The sequence below is a fragment of the Talpa europaea genome, assembly GCF_964194135.1.
Source record: "Talpa europaea genome assembly, chromosome: 4".
NCBI classification, from domain to species: domain Eukaryota; kingdom Metazoa; phylum Chordata; class Mammalia; order Eulipotyphla; family Talpidae; genus Talpa; species Talpa europaea.
Genome location: NC_140070.1, coordinates 56,773,904 through 56,797,363, shown reverse-complemented (window position 1 = coordinate 56,797,363; position 23,460 = coordinate 56,773,904).

Below are 23,460 nucleotides of genomic sequence, written 5' to 3'. Positions count from 1 at the left end.
CCTAGCATTATATATTATTTTTTGTTAAATTTATAATAAATATGTTAGTTTAATTTTTACTTTCCATTCCATATATAATTTTATTGATTAATAAATCTGCCTTTTATTGTAAAAAAAAGAAAAGAAATTTAAATGGTCTTAGGAAACATGTATCATGAAATACTGCTTTAAATAAAATGAAATTTGAAGTGCACATAAGAAATCAGTGTCACAATTTGCTATCTATGTCTGGGAAACTCAAAGATAGAATCTGCAGCAAGATAGATCATATTGGAAGAATATTTCCTCGCTTTCCAAAGATCAAATGTGTTACATTGTGAAATGATGATCCATCTTTTCAATAATTTTATTTGTCCAAGTGATATGAGAACTATACCATAGAAGTCTTGCTGTAGAATGGTAACTCACATATTGATAAACAGAGTACCTGAATGGTTTTAATTATAGTTACACTTCTAACATTTTTTCATTTAAATATATATGAGAGTGATAAAGAACAAAAATTTGAAGATCCCTCTTTAGGTTCAACTCTTTAACTAGATGATTTTGACTATTAATTTCTAGATATATTTGAGACTTTTTATATTCAAAATTTTCTTTGTTAAATATATTTCCAAAGATTTAAATCATATAGAAATATGTTATGTGACAAAAGTGAAACAAGTTAGAAATCAATTACAGAAAAAAATAATAGACAATCCCTTAATTTGGATTAAACAACAAATTTCCAAGTAATCTACAAGTCAAAAAAGATATCAGAATAGAAATTAGAAAATATTTTTGACTAAATAATAAAAAAAAATGCAATATATCACTGGGGGGTGGGAGGTCATACTGCTAAAGCAGTAATTTGGAGGGCAATTAGAACTTCAATGCATATGCCTGGGAACAAACTTAATAAAGGAGGTGAAGGACCTCGACAAGGAAAACAATATAACGTCTAAAAAAAAATAGAAGACACAAGAAAATAGAAGATATGCCCTACTTATGAAAAAGAAGAATCAACATTGTCTAAATGGCTATCCTTCCCAAAGCAATTTGCAAATTCAATGCAATCCCAATTAAACTTCTAATGGTATTCTTCAAATAAATGGAATGAATATTGATAAAATTCGTATGTGACAATAAAAAACCCAAATAGTCAATATGTTTCTGTCAAAAGGAATCTCACTTCCAGCAGCAAGAAAAACAAAGGAGAATATAAGCAACTAGGAATATATCAAGTTTCTAAACAGCAAATGCAACAGTAACCAAAACAAGAGAAATTCTATTGAATGGGGGAAAACATCTGCACAACATACATCTAAACAGAGATTGATATTCAAGATCTACAAAGAACTCGTGCCATTTAACAAAAGACAAAGCAAACAACCCAATCAAATAATGGGCAGAAAAACAAAATAGGCATTTCTCCAAAGAAGACATTCAGAAGGTCAACAGATGTAAGAAGAAATGCTCATCACTTATCATCAGGGAAATGCAGATCAAAACCACAATGAGATAGCACCTCATACCTGAAAGCATAGCTCATATTAAAACAAACAAATAAAAAGAACAAGAATTGGTGAGGATGTGGAGAAAAGGAACATTGCTATACTTTTGGTGAAAATGTAGACTGGTCCAGCTTCTATGAATAGTTGTGTGGATGCTCCTCAAAACACTATGAATGGATCTGCAGTAAAACACAGCAATTCCACTCTTAGGTATCTACTCAAAGAACTCAAAAACATTAATTTGAAAGGAAACTTGTACTCCTGTGTTTATTATAGCACTATTTACAATGCCTAAGATTGGGGAAACACCCCCAATGCCCCAAACAGATGAATGTACACACACACATACATACATACATACACACACACACACACACACACACACACAGTGGAATACTACTCAGCAATCAAAAAGATAAATTGTGGCATTTACAGCAATGTGGATAGAGCTGGAATGGATTATGCTAAGTGAAATAAGTCAGAAGGAGAAAGATAAATACTGCATGGTTTCATTTATATGTGGAATAGAGAAACCAAACAAAAGGTCAAACTAAGACAAACCTTGAAATCTGATCATAGATCTGAGGCTTCCAGGAGAGAATGAGGTGGGCAGGAATGAGAGAGAAAAGGCTGGAAATAATAGTGTGAAGAGCAAAATGGCATATGACTAAGGCTACTAGATGAGGAGTATGTTTGGGTAGGAGCAAAGGGGGAAAGGGGATCCAATGGAGGATTACAGGGAATTTGGTAGTGGGCGTGATGAAATAACATACATTTGGAGAGCTGCAGTCTTATACCCCAAGACATATATTGTGTTATAAGTCAACATTACGTCAATAAATATAACTTTAAAAAATATTGACAATTATTGATATTTCCATTTCAAGAAACTATAAAAAACAATAAATTGAACCCAAAGAAGTAAACGAAAAAAGGAAATAATGAAAAGCTGAGTAAATATATGACAGAGAAAATTGACAAAGCTAAAAGTTTGTCCTGTGAAAAGATTGAAAAAAACACAGCACTCTAACAAGACAAATGCTGAAAAAATATAGGGAAAAACACAAATTGTCCATCAGGAAAGTGAAAAAGGCAGTATCGTTGCATTATTCAAATTTTAAAATACAATAAGAACATATTATGGTTCAGCATCACTAGCATTAGTGAAATAAAAATGAAAGCCATAATGAGATACTACTTTACAACAACTACAATGACTATCTAAAAAAAGAAGAAGAAAAAGAAGAAGAGAGAAAAATTACAAATGCTGGGGAGAATGTGGAGAAATTGGCATTTTTCTGGTGCAGCTTTGGAAAACAGTTCCACAATTCTCCAAAATATGAAACATTAAGTTACTATGTAATCTTGCAATTTTACTCTTAAGTGTATACCCAAGAGGTTTGAATACACATTTACACAAAAATGACATCTTCACACAAAAATGTTTATAAGAGTGTTTATAGCAACACCATTCACAATAACCAAGAAGTGGAAACAACTCAAATGTCAATCACTGATAAACAGGTAATCAAAATATGGTGTATCCATATGATGAAATATTAGTGAGTCATAAAAAAGAGTAAGGTACTGATACCATGCCACAACTAAGAAAGACCTTGAAAACATTACACTAAGCAAAAGAAGCCAGCTCACAATGTCTATGACTCTACGTATATAAAATGTGCAAAATAGCAAAATCCATGGAGAAAGAAATAAAATTAATTTTTACCAGGGACTGGGAGGAGGAGAAATGGGAAGCTAATGATAACAGATATGATGAAAATGTTCTGGAATTTGTGATGATGATGGTCGCACAATCTCATAAATGCACTAAAAATGCAGAACTGTACACTTTAAAATGGTGAATTTCCATATTGGTGCAATGTTGTTCCTCATACAAAGAATTGTATTTAAATGATTTTATTCATTTGAATTTGGTAGGTGCCAATTTGATTTTACAGTTTCACTCACTAGATGCTTCCATAAAAATGTTTTGAGATGCTCTATAAGATTATTTTCTCCCAGGAATAGCAGAATTTGTGTTTTTTAATTTTAATTCAATAGTCCCAGCTCATAGATGTCCATACTGTTACATCCAGAACGTCTGTCAGCCTGTTCATTAGCTCTCATGTATATATGATAGAGAAACCACGGGGTTAGGCACTTCTGGCTTTTTTTAAATGAGAAAATACTGTATTTAAAATGTAAAATAAACTTTTAAAAAGCAGGCACTAATATATATTTCTTCCAGCCTTGATTACAGATTTGTCCTGGTATATGTTGAGATGAATTATCTTCTAAAAATATCATTGTTTTGGGAGCAGTATATGTTACTTTACATAGCAGCGGTTCCTACCATATGTTCATGTCAGAATATTTTTGGTTTTAAACTTTTTTATTGCCTTTGGCTGTTGATTAATACAGTACAAGTGCGATTTCAAGCGGATCTTGACAATAATATATTTAATCAATTAAAATGTTTATCTGTAAAAAAAATGGTGAATTTGTGGTATTAGAACTTTATCTCAATAACAAAAGAACACATTATGAACACATATTAAGATGTCTGAAAACTGAAAGAAAATAGACAAATTCTTAAAAAAAACACAATTTTTATAGAATAAATACAAATTTAAATGGCATTAAGTCTGTCAAACAAATTGAATTTACAACTGTATTTCTTCACAGACACATAAAACTTCAAGATTGGATAGTTTGACTGATGAATTCTTACAAATTTTTAAAGATGAAACAATGTGATCATCAATCTTGCATAAATTATTTCAGAAAAAAGGAGTCAAGTTTTGATTTGTTTTATGGGATTGGGATAACCCTGATGCCAAAATCATTTAATAACTTGCAGGAAAAGAAAACTAAAGCCAAATTATTTCATGACCACAGATGCAACATTTCTAAATAAGATAATACAAATGAGGTTTATTCCAGGAATACAAAACTGATTAAACATTGGGAAATCAACCATTATACTATACTACTCTCATCAGCAAAAAGGAGAAATATCATGATTGACTCCATAAAATCCAGCACACTTTCAGAATGAAAATACTAAGTAAAGGGCCTCCCCGGTGGCGCAGCGGTTGAGCACTGGGTTGCGAAGCTGCCCGCGGCCTCTGCAGCGCAGGTTCAATCCCTGGCTGCTCCCCGGCCACTGGAGGAGGGTCCCAATGGCACACAGACCTCTCCTGCCGCCCGCTGCTCCCCTCAGCAGTGTACTTCGGTCCTTCTGCCTGCTCTGCTCCCTGCTCTGGCTCTGGTGAATTCTCTTACCTTCCCGCGCTTCTGACTGTACCCAGTGCTTGTGTAAATAAATAAATAAATCTTAAAAAAAAATACTAAATAAATTAGAAATAGAGGGATCTTCCTTAAGCTAATAAAAGTTATCTAAAACAATGACAAGCCACAGCTGGCATTCAACATAATAAGATACTGAACACTTTCCTCCTGCAATGGGAAATAAAATAAGGGTGTTTGTTCTTACCTCTTTTCTGTAACATCATATTAAATTTCCTAGCCAGTGTAATAATGAAGAAAAATAAATGAAAAATGTATTCTTGAAATTAGGGAGAAAACTGGAGTTCGATCCCCTACCAGGGAGCTACCCACATGGCGCAGCAGACCTCTTCAGTCTCCCCCACTGTTCCCCTCAACAGTGCATTTCAGTCAATTCGCGTGCTCCCCACTCTGTCTCTGGTGAATCCTTTCATCACCCCCTCCCCACCCCACTGTCCTACACCCCAGCTCTTGTATGCATAAATAAAAAATCTTCAAAAATAATAATTTCTGCAAAAATATATTAACTACTAGAAGAAATAATGTAATTCAGCAAGGCGCTCATACATATGTACAATTTATTGTATATTTATAAACTAATAACAACTATACTATTTTTCAACTTATAATGAGACAGCATGTTCATTGAATGAAAGATTATTTTTTTGAGATGTCATTTCTGCATACATAACATACAGTTTTAAAGTTTGATCATATGTACAATTTATTGTATATTTATAAACTAATAACAACTATACTATTTTTCAACTTATAATGAGACAGCATGTTCATTGAATGAAAGATTATTTTTTTGAGATGTCATTTCTGCATACATAACATACAGTTTTAAAGTTTGATCATATCTTTGGAAGTTGACAAGTTGATTTTTGGAAACTTACAGAGAATTGCAAAAGACTTGAAATGTCAAAGACATACTTTTGAAATACCGTATATCCAGTTTACTTTAAGTTATAATGATTAACTTATGAAAGTGCTCTATTAGTGCAAGGGTAGATTAATTAACCAATAGAACAAAATAAAGTTTAAGATAGATTTATGTATATTCATGACCTGTTTAAAACAAAACCACAATAGCAGTGTAGCAATGAAAATAAATCTTTTCACTACATGATGTTGAATCAATAGAAAATATTTAGAAAAAATAAAACTTCTCCAATATAAGGGAAAAAATATTTTAAGATTGAGTATAGGCCTGAATGTGAAAGGTAAAGCAACACAATTTCTAGAATAAAATATGAGAATATATTCAGGGGCAGGCAAATATTTTTTAAATAGTGTTTCAAAAAGCAGTAACCAAAGATTGATAAATTGGAGTTGTTTTAAATGAAACACTTTGCTCATCAATAAACAACATTGAATTTATCCAGAGAAGCCAGCCTGGGAGAAGACAGTTTCAAAACACCTGCATTTTAAAGTGTTTACCACCTATAAATCTTTAAGATTGACAAAGATTTGAATAAACATGAAAGAACATTCAAATAGCAGCGAAACATGTAAAAATGTGCTTAACACCATTAGTTATCTGAGAAATGAAAATTAAATAACAATGTAATATCATAATATATCTACTAAAATTGCTACAATTAAAAGGACTGATGAAAGGTGTTGGTGAAGGTGAGTAGCACCTGGAATCTTCATACATTGCTGGTTGAAATGCAAAAAATACAATCAAGTTGGAAAGAAGGCAGTATCTACTAAAGCTATACTTACTATACCTGTGGTCCAGCATTGCTACTACTGAGTACACAACCAAGCAAATTGTATCAAAACATGTATGTACTGGTGTTATTCATAATAGTAGAAAAAAAAAAAAGAGGCCATGATATAGGGCAGCAAGCCCACTAAAACTGGCCAAGGACACAGTCTAAACAGTTTATTGGCAACCGCCTGAATTCTTCACCTTTGTGCAGAATTGCAAGACTACTCGGGTTCAGAAAACAATAATGAGATTTATTTAACAAACCAGTGCAAAACAAAGAGTTCCAGAGGCCAAAAATGGCCTTTTACCCCTTCAAAGTGGTGTCCAGTGTTTTAAAGTCCTAAATACAAAAGCTCCCTAGATAGCATCTTCCTGCCACTAAGGATACAGAGCTCCTCTCCCAAACAATAGGCCATGCTCCCAAGATGGCATCTTCCCACCACTGATGACACGGAGCACATGGCAGTCAGACTATAGGCCGGATTCCAGCTCATGAAGACAGCAGAAAACACAACAGGAGATGCTTTCCAAAGCTGCCAAGATGTGCCAGCAGAGCACCAGACAAGCAACACTCAAAAACATTAGCTGCAGGGGCTCCCTGGTGGCCTAGGGGGTTAAGTCTCAATGCTATCACTGCTATTACCGCTGTGACTTGAGTTTGATCCATGGCCAGAGAGCTAAGCAACATATTGTGCAGCAGACCTCTCCTGTCTCGCCCGCTGCTCCTCTCAATAGTGTATTTCACTAGCTTCACCTGTTCTGCTCCCCACTCTGTCTCTAGTGAATCCACTCAGCCCCACACCTCTGGCCTACACCCAGATCTTGTATACAAAATAAATAAATAAATCTTTGGGGAAAAAAACAGAAAAAAAAACATCAGCTGCAGTGGCCGAATCACCTGACAAGTCGCCACACTTACGCAGCTCAGCAAGGCGCCAGGCTCTGGGCCTTCACCTTCTCAGCCTGTAATAGCAGCAAAACCGGAAACAGTTTCAGTTGCTTGGCTATTTGCAAAATCTCTGAACTTTTCCTCTCTGAGTTTGGCTGCTAGAGGCCTCTCCATGTTCTTTAGAGGCCCACACAGTCTTCTGGAAGTTCAGCATGCTGGGGGCAGAAATCGTTGACCCCAGAATCCCTGAAGATCTGAAAATGCTGAAATCCTGAAGGCTGAATCTTGAACACGGGACCCCGAACATTGAATGCTGGGGGCTGCTTCTGCAGTGCCTTATATTTCTTATCAGAGTCTCAGTCCCCGCCGATACTTTGTTCATATTTTCCCTGGGGCTATCCATCCTCACCAGCACCCCCTGACAGAAGGCACCATATATAACAGTCTTTGGCTTCAGCCACCAGTTATAGCCATACAATAGAATTCTACACTGCACTGAAGATCTAAAGCTATTTACAACTATAAATATCACATATATTATAATGAATAAAATATATTGACAGCAAAGTAAATCATAAATGATGTTATATGAATTTCAAAATCAAACTCACTCTAATATCTCAAGATAAACTAAAGATAACCCTTGGTGGGCACTGTCACTGTGGTGGAGCAGTAGGGAACTCCGCATTTCAAGTCATATTCCTGCACAATTATCTACCCTGTTACATTACACGTGAATTATTAAATGATTCATAAAGTATTTTTATAGTTAATTTTGCTTCAGCTTAATTTCTCCTGAGAGCTGAATTAAATGATATGAATCTGTAAGGAGAAGCAATCCTGGCATTATGATAACTTATTATGGGGAATGTTCACATTTTAAGAAGTGACATCACAGGCATTTGACAAGTTCTGATTGATATGTTTTGATGTCTGCATTGGGTATAATAACAACTGGGAAACATGAGCTGGTTTTCTCTACTTTCTTAGATGACTCTGTTAAAAGTTTATCACTCAATAGTCAACTGTCATATCACAAATAACATTAATATTTATATGCAATTATAGGACCTTGATTTCTCAAAATCTTTATCTCAAAAGCCAGTGTTTGAATTCCTAATGGAAGTTTTCTCTGAATATCATATACACCTAGAAATTGAAATAAAATAAAATACACATGTATGTGCATGCACACACACACATACACACATATATACCTAGAATTTGAAATTATGATTTTTAAGATTATGGACATAAGTTTTTGAAAGTGAATCTTAGAATATATGTTAATTTTTCAAACTCCTTCAACCAATTTAACAATAAAATAGCAGAAATTTCTAACAAAGCTTATGAGAAACAACTATTTTGAGAAACCACTATTTGAACTGCTTAATCAGATCACATATGGTTATGATCTTCTAATACTAAAAACCAGGGAATCTATCAAATATGCCACTGTGGTCAGACCTTACTTTTGCAAAGCATCATAATAATGGAAATATATGTAAGGGAACTTTGTCTTCTTAGTATTACCTCAAATATGTAATAGTACTTGAAACTGGTTACAAGGAAAAACATACATACAATTCTAGCATGCACTCATTTCACTCAATGCACTCTTTGCAAAACAAGAATAGCTTCTAATTATAAACCTTTCCTTTAGTTTGTGAAAATACAAATTATGGGAAGTAAATAATTTTTTAAACTTCAGAATGTAAATTATGTGTTGCTACTGAAAAAAAGTATAAATACATTATTCCAATGTTTTACAGATTTTTATCATTTTATTTTTTATTTTTTAAAGATTTATTTATTTATTTACACAAGCACTGGGTACCGTCAGAAGCTCTGGAGTGTGAAAGGATTCACCAGAGATAGAGCAGGGAGCAGAACAGGCTGACTGACGAAGTACACTGCTGAGGGGAGCAGCGGGTGAGACAGGAGAGGTCTGCTGCGCCATGTGGGACCTGCGCTGGCCAGCCAGGGTATTGAAACAGCACTGCGGAGGCTGCGGGCAGCTTCACAACCCAGTACTCATCCACTGCGCCATGGGGGAGGCCCCAGATTTTTATAATTTTAAAGTAAGATAACAATTTGCCATTTTTGACATTAGTTGCTCTGAATATTCTTCTTGTTAGTACATTGACAATGTAGAATTTTCTTTCATTTCTAAGAAATTATTAATAAAGGCCTCCCCGGTGGTGCAGCAGGTTGAGCGCAGCACTGTGAAGCTGTCCACAACCTCTGCTGCAGTGCTGGTTCGATTCCCGGCCAGCTAGGGTGATTCCCACATGGCTAGGCAGACCTCTCCTGTCTCTCTGGTTGCTCCCCTCAGCAGTGTGCATAGGTCCTTTTGCCTGTTCTGCTCCCTGCTCTGTCTTGGGTGAATTCTCTTACCCTTCTGCACCTCTGGCCTGTACCGCAGTGCTTGTATAAATAAATAAATCTTTAGGGTCTCCCCTAAACCACCTGGTGGCGCAGGTGGTTGAGTGCCACACTGTGAAGCGGGTTCCATCCCAGCCAGCGGGGGGAGAATCCCACATGGCGAAGCAGACCTCTCCTGTCTCACCCGCTGCTCCCCTCAGCAGTGTATTTAGTCAGTTTGCCTGTTCTGTTCCCCACTCTGTCTCTGGTGAATCCTCTCTCCCTCCCACACATCTGGCCTGTACCCTGGTTCTTGTATAAACAAATAAATCTTTAAAAAAATAATGAATCTTTAAAAAAAGAAATAATAAAGATCATTTTTGAAACTGTTTACATTGTCAAATTGACGTACAATTTAGAAATATAAAAACATACAAAATGCCTTTAACATCATTTCAAAAACAATATCACACTGTGGTATATAATTTTTCAGATAGTTTTCTACTTAGAAACTTCTTTAAAAATGTAATGCAGATTGATACTTAAGCAAAATCTCAGAATAAATATATGACAATTGTCCCTTGAGAAAACTGAGAGTCTAATATAAACTATTCAAATTTGTAATATAGTTGTATTATTGATATTAAGTACTACAAGAAACACTCCAATTCATTATTATTCATTTATTACTTACTTTAGATTTTAAATTCTAAAATCTTCTATTAATTAATTTTGAAAGAACTCAAGACTCTGATCATTCATTTTAGTCTTCACTTCAAGTATTTTATTTCAGTACTTATGGGAAAAAGTGTGGAATAGAAGGGAATTTTCATAAATCTGGTTCCTGTCTCCCCAGAACTACTTCTCACACTGACTGCAGAAATAAACAAGCTCTTTCAAATTGAACCAATTTTTAAATTTTTTTCTTTTATCATTAAGCAAACTGGAATATTTATTTATATTTAATAAAAGGTAGAAAATAAGCCTACTTTTTCTTCCTCTTAATGAAGAGTTGATTGTCCTAATCCTGTTACAGGGCAGGGAGAAGGGTACCCCAGAATCCCCAAATCTGCCCATTCTAAATAGGTTCTGCCATCAGCTACATCAAGACAAAACATACTGTAATGCATATGACATTTAATGGAAAGGACCTTCAATACAATGAGTCTGCAACAAAGCAAAGACAAAGAATAGAGTTTCCAGACAAACCACCTGAAGTTACCCATCCCCTCTTAGGTAAATGCCCTGCCAAATAGGCTTGGTCCAATGTAGGGCCAATGAGAGCAGAAAGCCTCTACAGGCCTAAGCCACTTCCTGGTGGGGACCCTTAGGAAAGGGGCAGAAATGGCCAAGACAAGTTTGGAAGGAAAGGAGCCAAATCAAAAGCAAGATAAATGCTGCCATTGTTAATTTCCCCACGGGTCTCTCCCCACATCTGTTTCAACCAGTCCAAGACCAAGACACAAGTGTAGTATCTTCACATCTCTCTCTGCTCCATGTGCCTCCTCCAAGGCACCTTGCTCTCCATCTTCCTTCCTTTTCCATTCTTCTCTCCAGCTTCTTCTCCTTCCTGCTCAGCTCCACTCTTGCTTGGGTAGGAAAGGGAACCTGGAACCTCTCCTTTTCCTGAGGACCACTCTGTTATAATTCCTTTATAAAATAGCTCATATTTTCCCCAATAATTTAGTTACCTTTTATTGTGATATGAAATGGCATAATTACACCACTCCATTTTTTTTCTATTATCTTCATTGAGTAATATGTTCTTAGCAAACCACTATGACCTTGAAGTACATTTTGGAATTTGATTGAACAACTTTCCTCATTATCCAAACTGATAGCTCGTTTAATACATTGTTGGAAAAGGGATTACAAACCTTAAAAATTTCTTCTGAAAATAGCTGGAGGTCCTGACCTGACCACAAAGAACTTATTCAATACTTGTATTAGTTTCAGCTAGTTGACTCTTCTTATTCCCTCTAGACTGCTAGTGATCTTTCCCAGAACCTTCCCTATTGTTTATTCTTCTTTCTTTTCCATCTTTACTTTAAAAACAATGTTTTAAATTCCTTCATTATTTTTTCTTTTTGTTGACATACAATTCACACTACATAAAATTCATCCATTTAGAGCATATAATTCACTATGCTGTTAATATAGTGAAAGTGAGTTAATTAGGCTATTTTCACCTTCCACAGAACAGAGCTCATACCTTGAAATGCTGTTTTCCAGCATTTGTACATCTAGCAAACAATAGATGGGACTTGCATTTGCAAAAATGTATCAATTGTGTGGCTATGGGCACTGAACAATGTAAAAAGTAGTGTTGTTGCTTTGCTTCTCTCACGGCTAGAGTCTTTGTCTTCCTGCCTGTATTTATGGTCTTGGGTCTCAGCATTAAAGCTGCGTGAAATTCACCAAAGACTCCAAATTCTCTGTTAATCTGAGAGAACTGACAATGAACATACTCAGCATGGGATGGTTGCACAGCATATGGCAACCATAATCAAAACTTAATTTTAGAAACCTTCCAAGCCCCCACCCATCTCACCCAGCTTCAGCAACTGCTGACCTACACTTCTGCTATTTTTCTAATTTGCTTTTTTCTACACATTTTATATAAATGGAATAATATAGCAAGTGACCTTCTATGTCTGACCCTCCCACTAAGCATAATGTTTTTAAGGTTCTGCTGTGTGTATTGGTACTTTATTCTTTTTATGGCTGAATATTATTCCATTATATGGATATAGCCATTTTGTTATCTATTCATCAGTTGATGTACATTTGGGTTGTTTACAGTTTTTGGATATTATGAACAAGGGTTTTTTGAACATTTGTGCACATGTTTTTTACCATGGGGATATGTTTTAAATTTCTTGGGAATAAACCTAAGGGTAGAACTGCTGGGACATAAGGCAACTCTATGTTTAAATTTTTGAGGCAATGTCAAACTATATTCTAAAACAGATACATATTTGTATATTCCCACATGCAACAAATGGATAAAACATTTTCACCAAAATTTCTTTATGTTCTTATTTATTTACTTTTTATATTATACACTTTCTAGTGGGTGCAAGTGCTGTTTCATAGTGCTTTGGATTTTTATATTCCTACTTATTAATGATGTTGATTATGTTTAATGTGTTTATTGGCTGTTGATAATTGTTTTTTCAGAAAGACCTATTTTTTAGCTTACTTTTAAAGTGGATTATTTACTTATTTATTTAATTATTATTTCTAAAGATTTATTTATTTATTTATACAAGCACTGGGTACAGTCAGAGGTACGGGAGGGTGAGAGAATTCACCAGAGCCAGAGGGGACAGCAGAGCAGGCAGACAGACGAAGTACATTGCTGAGGGGAGCAGCAGGTGGCAGGAGAGGTCTGCACGCCACGTGGGACCCTCACCTGGCGGCCAGGGATAGAACTGGTGCTGCAGAGGCTGAGGGCAGCTTCGCAACCCAGTGCTCACCCGCAGCGCCACCGGGGAGGCCTGAGGCCTGGATTACTTATTTTTTATTGATGATCTTTGTATACTCTGAATATTAGGCTCTTCAAATATGTATTTTCAAATATTTTATCTCATTATGTAGACTACCTTTTCAATTTATTTTCCTTACTATTTCTTTTTTTAATGAATTAATATTAGTTTCCAACACTGTATGTGATTCAGAGACATAAGATTACACTTCCTCAGATGTAAGTTACCACACCAAACCCACCACCAAAATACCCATAGTCCTCCATCATAGTCAATGGTTCCCTCTCCCTTCTCTGTTTTCCCTTTCTACCTTCCCAGTCTTGTAGTCTCAATTCCACAATTAGATTTCTAGGATTTGTTATAGGTTTGGTTTTGTCCAATCCTTTGTTTTATTTCTCTCTGTATATTCCACATGTAAATGAAAATATCTGATATTTTTCTTTCTCTTCTGATTTATTTCACTTAGCACCAGTTCTTGCAATTACAATCATGTTGTTGCAAACAGCAAGAGTTAATCTTTTTAATAGCTGAGTAGTAGTTCACTGTGTATATAACCACATTTTATTAATCCAATACTCTGTGCTATGGCATTAAGATTATTTTCATGACTTGGTAATGTAAATAATGCTGCAATTAAAATAAAAGTGCATATATTACTTTCAATTAATGTTTTTGAATTTTTTGGCAAAATCCTAGAAGCAGAATTAGGATTATAAGGTAGATTTTTTTTTTTTTTTTTTTTGTGGGACCCTCGCCGGTGGCCAGGGATTGAACTGGCGCTGCAGAGGCTGTGGGCAGCCTCTCAACCCAGCGCTCAACCGCTGCGCCACCAGGAAAGGCCCAGGTAGATCTATTTTTAATGTTTTAAGAAAACTTCATCCTGTTTTTTATAGGGATTGGAAAAGTCTATACCAGCAATGTATGGAGATTCCTTTTTCTCCACATTCTTGCAAACGCTTGTTGCTTCTGTTCTTCTTTGTAGTGGACCGTTCTCATAGGTGTGAGATGGTATCTCCTTGTGGTTTTAATTTGCATTTCCCTGATGATAAGTGATGATTAGCATTTTGTTAATATGCCTATTGGCCATTTGGATGTCTTCTTTGGACAAGAGTCTATTTAATTCATTTGTCCAATTTTTTATTGTTTTTTTTTCTTTTTGTTGAACTGTGTAAGTTTTTAATATATATTGAATATAAACCCTTGGTCAGATAAATAATATGCTAATATTTTGTCCCATTTACTTGGGTGTCCTTTTGTGTTAGTGATAGTCTCAACCACTGTGTGCTTCTTATTATGGATGTATTTCCATTTGTTCATCTTTTCTCCATTCTCTTGCCATTGGAGACAAATCCACAAAGACATCATTAAAGCCAATATTATGCTATTTTTATTGTGCAAATCACATCTCTATACATTCCTTGATCATGAAAACACAGAGCAAACAATTTTTCTCACTTGAAATTGTCTTTTAAATCATGTAAAAGAAAAATAGTTTTATATGAATATATTTATATTATTTTACATTTACCACTGCAGTTACAATTACTTGTGTTCATTTTATCATTATATGGATTCCAGATCACTATAAATTTCTTATGTTAAAGTCTTAAGGTCTCCCTTTTGTACTTTTGTAGGGAAAGTTAACTTGTGACAAATTCTTTGTTTTCTTTAATGTGAGAATGCCTTAATTTCTTTGTCATGTTTGATGGATGAGTTTATTAGGTATAAAGTCCTTGGTCCTTCAGCCCTTTGAATATTTCATCTGTCCTTCGAATTCCATGTATTCTGATTATAAATCTCTTGCAAACCATATTGACTTTTTATAAATATAAATTACTTTTCCCTTGCTTATTGTGCAATATCTTTGGCTTTCAACAGTTGGATTTTAAAATGTCTGTGTGTGGACACCCCAGTTGGAGTTTTTTAAACATCTTACATGGATAGATTAATGTTTTTCTTATAATTTGGGAAGTTTCAAATATATTTTTTAGCCTCTTTCTCTCCTTTCCTTCTGAGATTCCAAGTGTACATATATTGGTATCCTTGATGGTTTCTCCCATTTTGTTCATTTATTTCATTCTTTATTCAAATGGGATATTGTCTTTTTTCAAATTGGATTACATCAAGCATTATCTCAATGCATGATTTTTTCATCTTGTCAAATGCTGTTGCTCACCATTAGTGAATTTTACATTTCAGTTGTTCTGTTCAAGTTTTTGTTACTTCTTTTTAAAAAGTAATTTCTATGTTTTTGTTGATATTTTCTATTTGACAAGACACTTATCTATTTTCTTTTCATTTTTTAGGTGTGGCTCCCTTTGTTTCCTTGAAAAAATTTTAAATAATTGATTTAATGTTTTTGTAAAACAAGTCCAATATTTTGGCTTCATTTGGGACAGTTTCTACAGACTATATAGGCTATATTTTGTTGTTTCTTACATGTATTGATGCATTGATTTTTTTTATTATTAAATAACATAATGTTCCAATTCTGGAAATCCTCTTTTGCCATGTTTTTTGTTATTGTTCTTTTTTTTGTTGTTGTTGTTATCTGTTTGTCTGATGACTTTTGTGAACTAATTCTTTTAGGTCTATTATCTTTATCATTTGTAACTATTTAAAGTCTCTGATTAGTTTCTTCAACTAATGAATGATTGGACAAAGATTTCCTTAATGCAAATAACGAATATTTTTTCAGGTTTTTGTCAACTATATGTTTGCTTGTTTGGGCAAACTTTAGCTGTCAATCAGGAGATGGCAGCTCTGCCTTAGTCTTTGTTCATTGCCTTCTTAGAGCCCATGGGTAGTATGAGGTGAGAGTTTATGATATTATCAGGTTTTTCCTGAATATATCCCCAACTCCAGGCATACTCACAGTCCTTATCCACATCTTTTCCAAATCCTTATGAACATCGTATTCAACTTTTCCTTTTAAGACTTCTGGGTAGATATTTTGACTTAGTATTTAGCTATGACATCAGGCAGCCACAAAGGTAAACATTTATCTCTAAATATTTTTGACAAACTCCCTTGCAGAAAAGACTGTACTGAGTGATGATAGTGGCAGGTCACATGAAGACAGCTGTGCAAGTTGAGTCTTCCAAGAGGCTGCAATTACCTGTGAATAAGATTTCAAAAGAGTTAAAACTTCATTCTGTCCTCTCTGTGACTGCTGACTGCTAGTTTTCACTGTCATTATAAGCTATTGACTTATGTAGACTGCCATGAAATCTGGAAAGTGAGATGGAAATAGGACAAATTAAAACACTGCAATTAAAACACTATTACTCTTTTTAGTGATAATCAACCATAGTTCTTAAATGAATAGTTCCCAGATTAATGAAATATTTGACTAATTTCCAGAGTTCTGACAAATATCTGCTAGTTTCTCATTGTTTTTATGGAGGAGAGAATTTTCAATAGTTTAAACATCTATTTTCATTAAAATATGTTATATGATAGTAAAATTGTCCCCGTTCTTAGCATGGTAGTCAATATTAAAAAGCTAAAAGAGGAAGCTGAGACTTTGTATTGTTAAAACCACCCAGATATTAGCCCAAGGGACTAGCAAATTAATTTTTATATTGCAGTCCTTTCTACATCCATACCTAGACTGGAGAAACAGGTGTGTCTACATATACTGGGAGGGTAAAACATCTAGAATGATCAGGTTGGGAGACTGGGCCACAAGTGATATTTATTGAATTTTAAAAACAACTTTAGATGAGTTTCTTTATAAATTTTGCTATCAATGATCAAGAATTCCAAGTAGTAGAAAATACACTGTATTATACATTGTGGATGTATAATGAGTCCTCTTTTATGTTTCCTTACCCCTACATTATAGGGCAACAAGCTCAAACTTGGCTACTCATATGAAATAATTGTTTCTTTATTATAGAGTTCAAAACTGCCATATGCATTTCCTTTTTCTTTTTTTTTTAAGATTTATTTATTTATTTATACAAGCACTGGATAAAGTCAGAAGTGCTGGAGGGTAAGAGAATTCACCAGAGCGAGAGCCGGGAACAGAGGAGGCAGAGTAATGAAATACACTGCTGAGGGGAGCAGTAGGCATGGCAGGAAAGGTCTGTCGTGCCACGTGGGACCCTTGCCAGCTGCTGGGGATCAAATCGGGGCTGCAGATGCTGTGGGCAGCTTTGCAGCCCAGCATTCAACTGCTGTGCCACCAGGGGAGGCCCGCCATATGCATTTCTAATATTACTAATTTGTTCTTTTCTAACACTTTCTAATATAGATGTTTATTTTGACAGTGGGAGGCAAAACTCAATTTATGTGAACAAGCTATGTTTTTGATATAAAAAATATTATTAGGAAGTGTTGTTTTTTCATGTAATAACTTCAAATGTTTTACAAAGATTAAGAATATTTAAAATAATATTCTGAATTATTTGGTTTGAAAAATGTCACAATATTTAATGAACAGTATTGCTATTATATTTAAGAGTAAATTTGAACTATTAACAGCATTGTTTGCTTTTTAACACTGATTTTAATTTTTGTATACATCTCTAGTTAACTGAAATTATATCATCTAATCTTGTTAAAATATTCCAAACACTGAAAATTTGAAACCTTTGAAGCCCTTGAAAAGAACTGGTATTTCTCATTCTCAGTGCATTTTAATCGTGACTATTGCTTGGTTGAATCATTTGTGAACTTCTCTAAAATTAAGGTTGAATTATTCTAGAAGGTTTTTATAATGGTTGGATTCATTCTCTAGTACTATATCTGGTACATTATTTGAAAGACTGAACTTAGAGCAACTTTTAAAAATAATACCAGACTATTTCTAGTTCTAAATATTATATATACATTCTACTATTATAGGCTACCAAGAACTCTCTAGTCACCTTAAGTTCAGTTCAGGACAGGAATCAAGAAAAATAGAGGTTGCAAGATAATGTTGGCCTCGAAAGTGAAAATCTGAGGATAAACATGAAGTTTCAAAGAAAATACACAGTGTTCACTTAGACTGAGTTTCCAGACTTTCTCATCTGAACCACAAACTTTTTTGGCATTCTGGATTACAGTTAAGTACTTCCAGCTAAAGAACAATATATTTATTTTGAAAGGAGAAAATGTGCTTCAAGATGTAGGGGAAAAAAGAGCAACTAAAATTGATTGAATTCTACTACCATTATTAAGTCCTTTCTTGTTTTTCATTCCAAATCATTCCATTCTACTTTATTCAGGCTACTATAACAAAATAGTACAGGCTTGGTCACTTATAAACAATGGATATTTATTTTTCACATTTCTTTTTTTTTTAAGATGTATTTATTTATTTATACAAGCACTGGGTATAGTCAGAAGCATGGGAGGGTGAGAGAATTCACCAGAGCCAGAGCTGGGAACAGAACAGGTAGACTGATGAAATGTACTCTTGAGGGAAGCAGCAGGCATGGCAGGAGAGGTCTGTCGTGTCATGTGTGACCCTCGCCGGCAGCCGGGGATCGAACCTGTGCTGCAGAGGCTGTGGGCAGCTTGGCAGCCCAGCGCTCAACAGCTGTGCCACCAGGGGAGGCCCTATTTTTCACATTTCCTGAGGTTGGAGTCCAAGATCATGTTGGTTGCCAGCATAGTTTGGTGAGGGCCTTTTCCTGGTTCAGAGCCTATGTCTTTTCATTGAGACATTACAAGGCAGAAGTGGGTAGGAATCTCTGTAAGGTCTCTTTTATAAGAACACTAAACCCATCATTAAGGCTCCATTCTTAACAACCTAAGCACATATTAAATTTCCCATCTCCAAAAATTCATCATCTTTGGATTTTAACAAATGAATGTTGGGGGAACACAAAGACTCAGACCATGGCAGTTACCAACCTGTTGATTAACAAATATGGCTATTTTAGGAAACACTTTCATCCATGGAACTGTGTTATATTGGGCAAGTAAGAATATACTTTGGTCTCAAGGATATCAGGATATTAAATATTAAGTTAGGCATTCTAAATAGTCTCTTCTTCACCAGTGGGACTGAGTCTTTAACAGTATAATTTCCTCCATTATTTTAACACAATTGCACAGCACTCCTTTAGTATTTTTATATTTTGACTGCCACCTTCTGTTTTCAAAGTTTACCAGTATGCTGGTAAACTAGCTCTCTAGAAGTAGAAACCAACATATCTATTTGTAACATCTGTCTTATATTCTAAATATCCCTATCAAAAATGATTTCAAGCTATTAATGTGGAGTTAGAAGAGGTACATAATTGTTTATCAGTGGATTACAGGACACAAATCTATGGTTTTTTTTACTATCTCTTACTATTGAACTCTTCTTTAGAGTCCAATATTATTATAATCTATTACAATCTCTGAGAAAATTTGAAACTAACCTGAATCTACCAACTTGAATTTAGTTGAATTCTAATTTCCAGGATTTAGTTAGACACATCTGACTAGTTTGTATGAAGAAGGGGAACTATGTGTCTTAATGCACATATCTTTTGGGAGAGTATATTTTCACTTTTCTTATCCAATAAGTCTCTCTTAATACAAATTTATGAAATTTTAATCAACAAAAGCAAAATGTATAAATTCTCACATGAAGGGTCAATCTTTTGTGGATTATGTAATCTGATTTATCAGATTATACTGGTAAACCACCAGTATAGTCTACATATCCTAGGATTTATTTATTGGTAACTTCTTGAATGTTTTTATTGTTCTTTTCTGCACATGGAAACTTATCTCCAAATTTCTCACAGATTGCAAAAGTGCTAATTGGTAATGCTCCTATTTTCGTTCATTGACTCCCACATTCTCTGGCAATTGTTGGTATCAGTTAAAATATGAACCTACTAAAAGCCACTGTTTTTAAATGTAATTTAAGCAGTGTTTTCTTAATTTGGGAGTTTATTTTCAGCTGTTACTTCAGTGACTCTAGGAATTTAGCCAGCCTAGATCAAATTTTGCTACAATTATGGAATCCAAATTTTAAAATAGCAATCAAATGACTAGATGGACAGGTGAAAATTAGGCTTTTGAAATTGAAGCTAAAGAAAATTTGTTTCAGAATTTACCACTTGTTCTCATTATAAAATGCTAAATATGCATAGTTGGTTGGATACATGGAATGTGAAAGAGAAATATATACAAGAAGCTACATTAATACTGTTACATTTAAACTTTTCATATTTTCTGAGTTATAAATCAGTTGTCTGTAATGAAATGGGTGTATGTTTCTTGTTAGATTGAAGAGTAGGGGTAGAGGCAGAATTAACCAAAAGGACAGAAAGGTTTAGTGACTTTTCATTTCAAAATTCTTCCTTAATAGCCATTGATATTACTACAGTAGTAATTAGAGACTTGCATGAGAATTGTTTTTTCTGATTTCAAATTGGATATGTGAAAATGAGACAACTTTGGCCATTTCTGGAACTGGAACATCAGCATATTAGAATATAGTATCTATAATATAAGAATTTGAACCCTGAAAATAGAGAGAGATAAAGAAAACGTTAGTAATTCCTCCAAAGTAATCTCTATAGAAAATTAGCTAAAAGCTCTCCATTTTCAAAGAGAGAAGGAAGAAAAACACTGGAAATTTGGTTTTTGAAATGTTCAGTAAAGAACAGATTAAGGAATATTTTAAGTGATCATTTATTCTTTTGAGTCTCTGATTTTTTTCCACAAATAATGCAATTCTGACTAGTTTTGTTTTTTGCTTTTAGTAATGTAACAATTGACAAGAAATGTATAATTTTATACAGTAAAATGACATTTTTCATTTTCCATAATTTTTTGAAGATTTTATTTATTTATGCATACAAGAGCTGGGGTATAGGCCAGAGATGTGGGGGGTGAGAGGATTCACCAGAGTCAAAGTGGGGAACAGAGCAGGTGGATTGACCAAAGTACACGCTGAGGGGAGCATGGGAGAGTCAGGAGAGGTCTGCTGAGCCATGTGAGTAGCTCCCTGGCCGGCCAGGGATTGAATACATGCTGCAGAGGCTGTGGATTGCTTCAGAGTGTGGTGCTTAACCCTTTGCTCCACCAGGAAGACCCTGTTACCATAAATATTTTTACGTGAGAAAGTTATTTATGTCAGTAGATAGCCCTTCTTCAGTTGCAATACATACCAAGCAGATTATTTCACATAAGTGTTCTGTATTTCCTTTCTCTCTTTTCAATTCAGGTTCCATTGATTTTTCATACTTGATCATGCTTTGTTTTGATACATGCCTAGGTTGATTGATTTGTGAAGATAGAAACTTTTCTTCTCCCTCCCACCCCCAATGCTTAGGCCCCTTTTTCTTTTTCAAAGCTACAGGTATATTTAGTTTAATGACAGCTATAGAAATATTAGGGCTAGCAATAAACTTATGGAAAATTATGGATTATACAAGTGATCTGGAGAAGAAAAGTAACAGGGTGGTCCCCAGGAAAGGGGGAGGTTCCAGGTTCCCTCCCCAACCCAATGGAGGGTGGAGCTGAGTAAGAAGAGAAGAAGCTGCAGAGGAGACTGAGGAAGGAAGGAAGCAGGATGGAGATTCAGAAGGAGACCTGGAGGAGGCACATGGGGCCAAGAGACACATGAAACTGAGCGTGCCTTTTGGTCGTGGACTGGGTGACACAGATGTGGGTGAGAGACCCGAGGGGAGGTGACAATGGCGGCTTTTATCTTGATTTTGATTTTGCTCTTTTCCTTCCGGGCTTGTCCGGTTGTTTCTGACCCTTTTCTGTGGGTCCCCACTGGGAGATGCTTTAGACTTGTGGCAGACTTTGGGCCTTGCTCTGGGCCAATCCCATTTGGATGGAGTTTTACCCATGAGCAGACAGGTAACTTTGGGTGCCTGATTTAGAAACTATATCCTTTGCCTTTCCTGTATTGTTTCCTAATTGTATTAAAGTTCCTTTCCATTAAAGTCTCATATGTTTTGTGTTGATGCGGCAGATGGCAGAACCCATTTAGAGCAGGCAGTTTTGCGGGGTCTGGAGTGCCCTCTCCCTGCCCTGTAACAGATTCACTGGGACAGTATTAATTTATCACCATTAATTATTATCTTTTTGGTCTAAAAAGCATTTCCTGATCAGCAAAGGCTAATGTAGAAATGTTCTACCTGGAGGAATTTAAGTGGCTTCTAAGATTATTCCCCATAAACAGTGTTCCTCAATCTTGGGTGCACATTAAAGTCACCTGGGATGCTTTTGAAATTCCAATTGCCAGATTTCTGGATTTCAGCTCTGGAATGCAGAGAGCTGGGGATGGTGTCACACATACCTTTATGATAAAAAACAAGTCTAGCAATGTGAAAGTTTATCTATTTTCTTGAATCTTATAGAGTTGAGGATATAACCAACTATTCACAAACAAGACAGGATCTGAGCATTTGCTCACATGGGTAGATGTAGAAAGAAGACACAATTTAGAGGACTCAGGTAGAATAGATAACTTTTTGGTGGAGAATGAGTGTAGGCCTGCACAACACTGTAAAGCACGAGAGAGCCACGGGAGACAGAAACAGGAAACAATAACACTCCCTGCATAATTTCCTCTGTGCATCACAGGGTTTCACAGGTATAAAAAAAGATCAGTAAGAATTCTGATAGGGGCCTCCCTGGTGGCCCAAGGGGTTAAGCACCACACTATGAAGCAATCTGCAGCCTCTGCAGCATGAGTTCGATCCATGGCCAGCCAGGGAGCTACCCACATGGGGAGGCAGACCTCTCATGTCTTGTCCACTGCTCCTATCAGCAGTGTACTTTGGTCAGTCTGCCTGTTCTGTTCCCCACTCTGTCTCTAGTGAATCCTCTCACCCTTCACATTTCTAGCCTGTACCCCAGTTCTTGCATGCATAAATAAATAAATCTTAAAAAAAAAGAATTCTGATAAAGCATCTCTGATCTTACAAGCCTGGAATAGACTGAAAAAAACTTCCATGTGATGGCACAAAATTAGACCTGGAATTCTCTCCTGTATCTTTTATGGAGTAAGATTCTTAATCTGCCTTAAATCATTTGTGAAAATGCATTAAAGTTAGGAAAGGAGAACAGAAAAATTATGCTACTCCTGGGAAAAAAGGCAAAAGAAATGTACTTGCTCAAAATTATAGCTAGAAGTGCCCATACTCCTAAGACTCGGGGAAAGAGTGTCTTCCTAAAATGGAGTCTTAACTGGAACAAAATAAAATGCCCCTCTCGTGGCCTCTAGAACTATATCATCAAGGTAAAGTAACATGTAAGAAT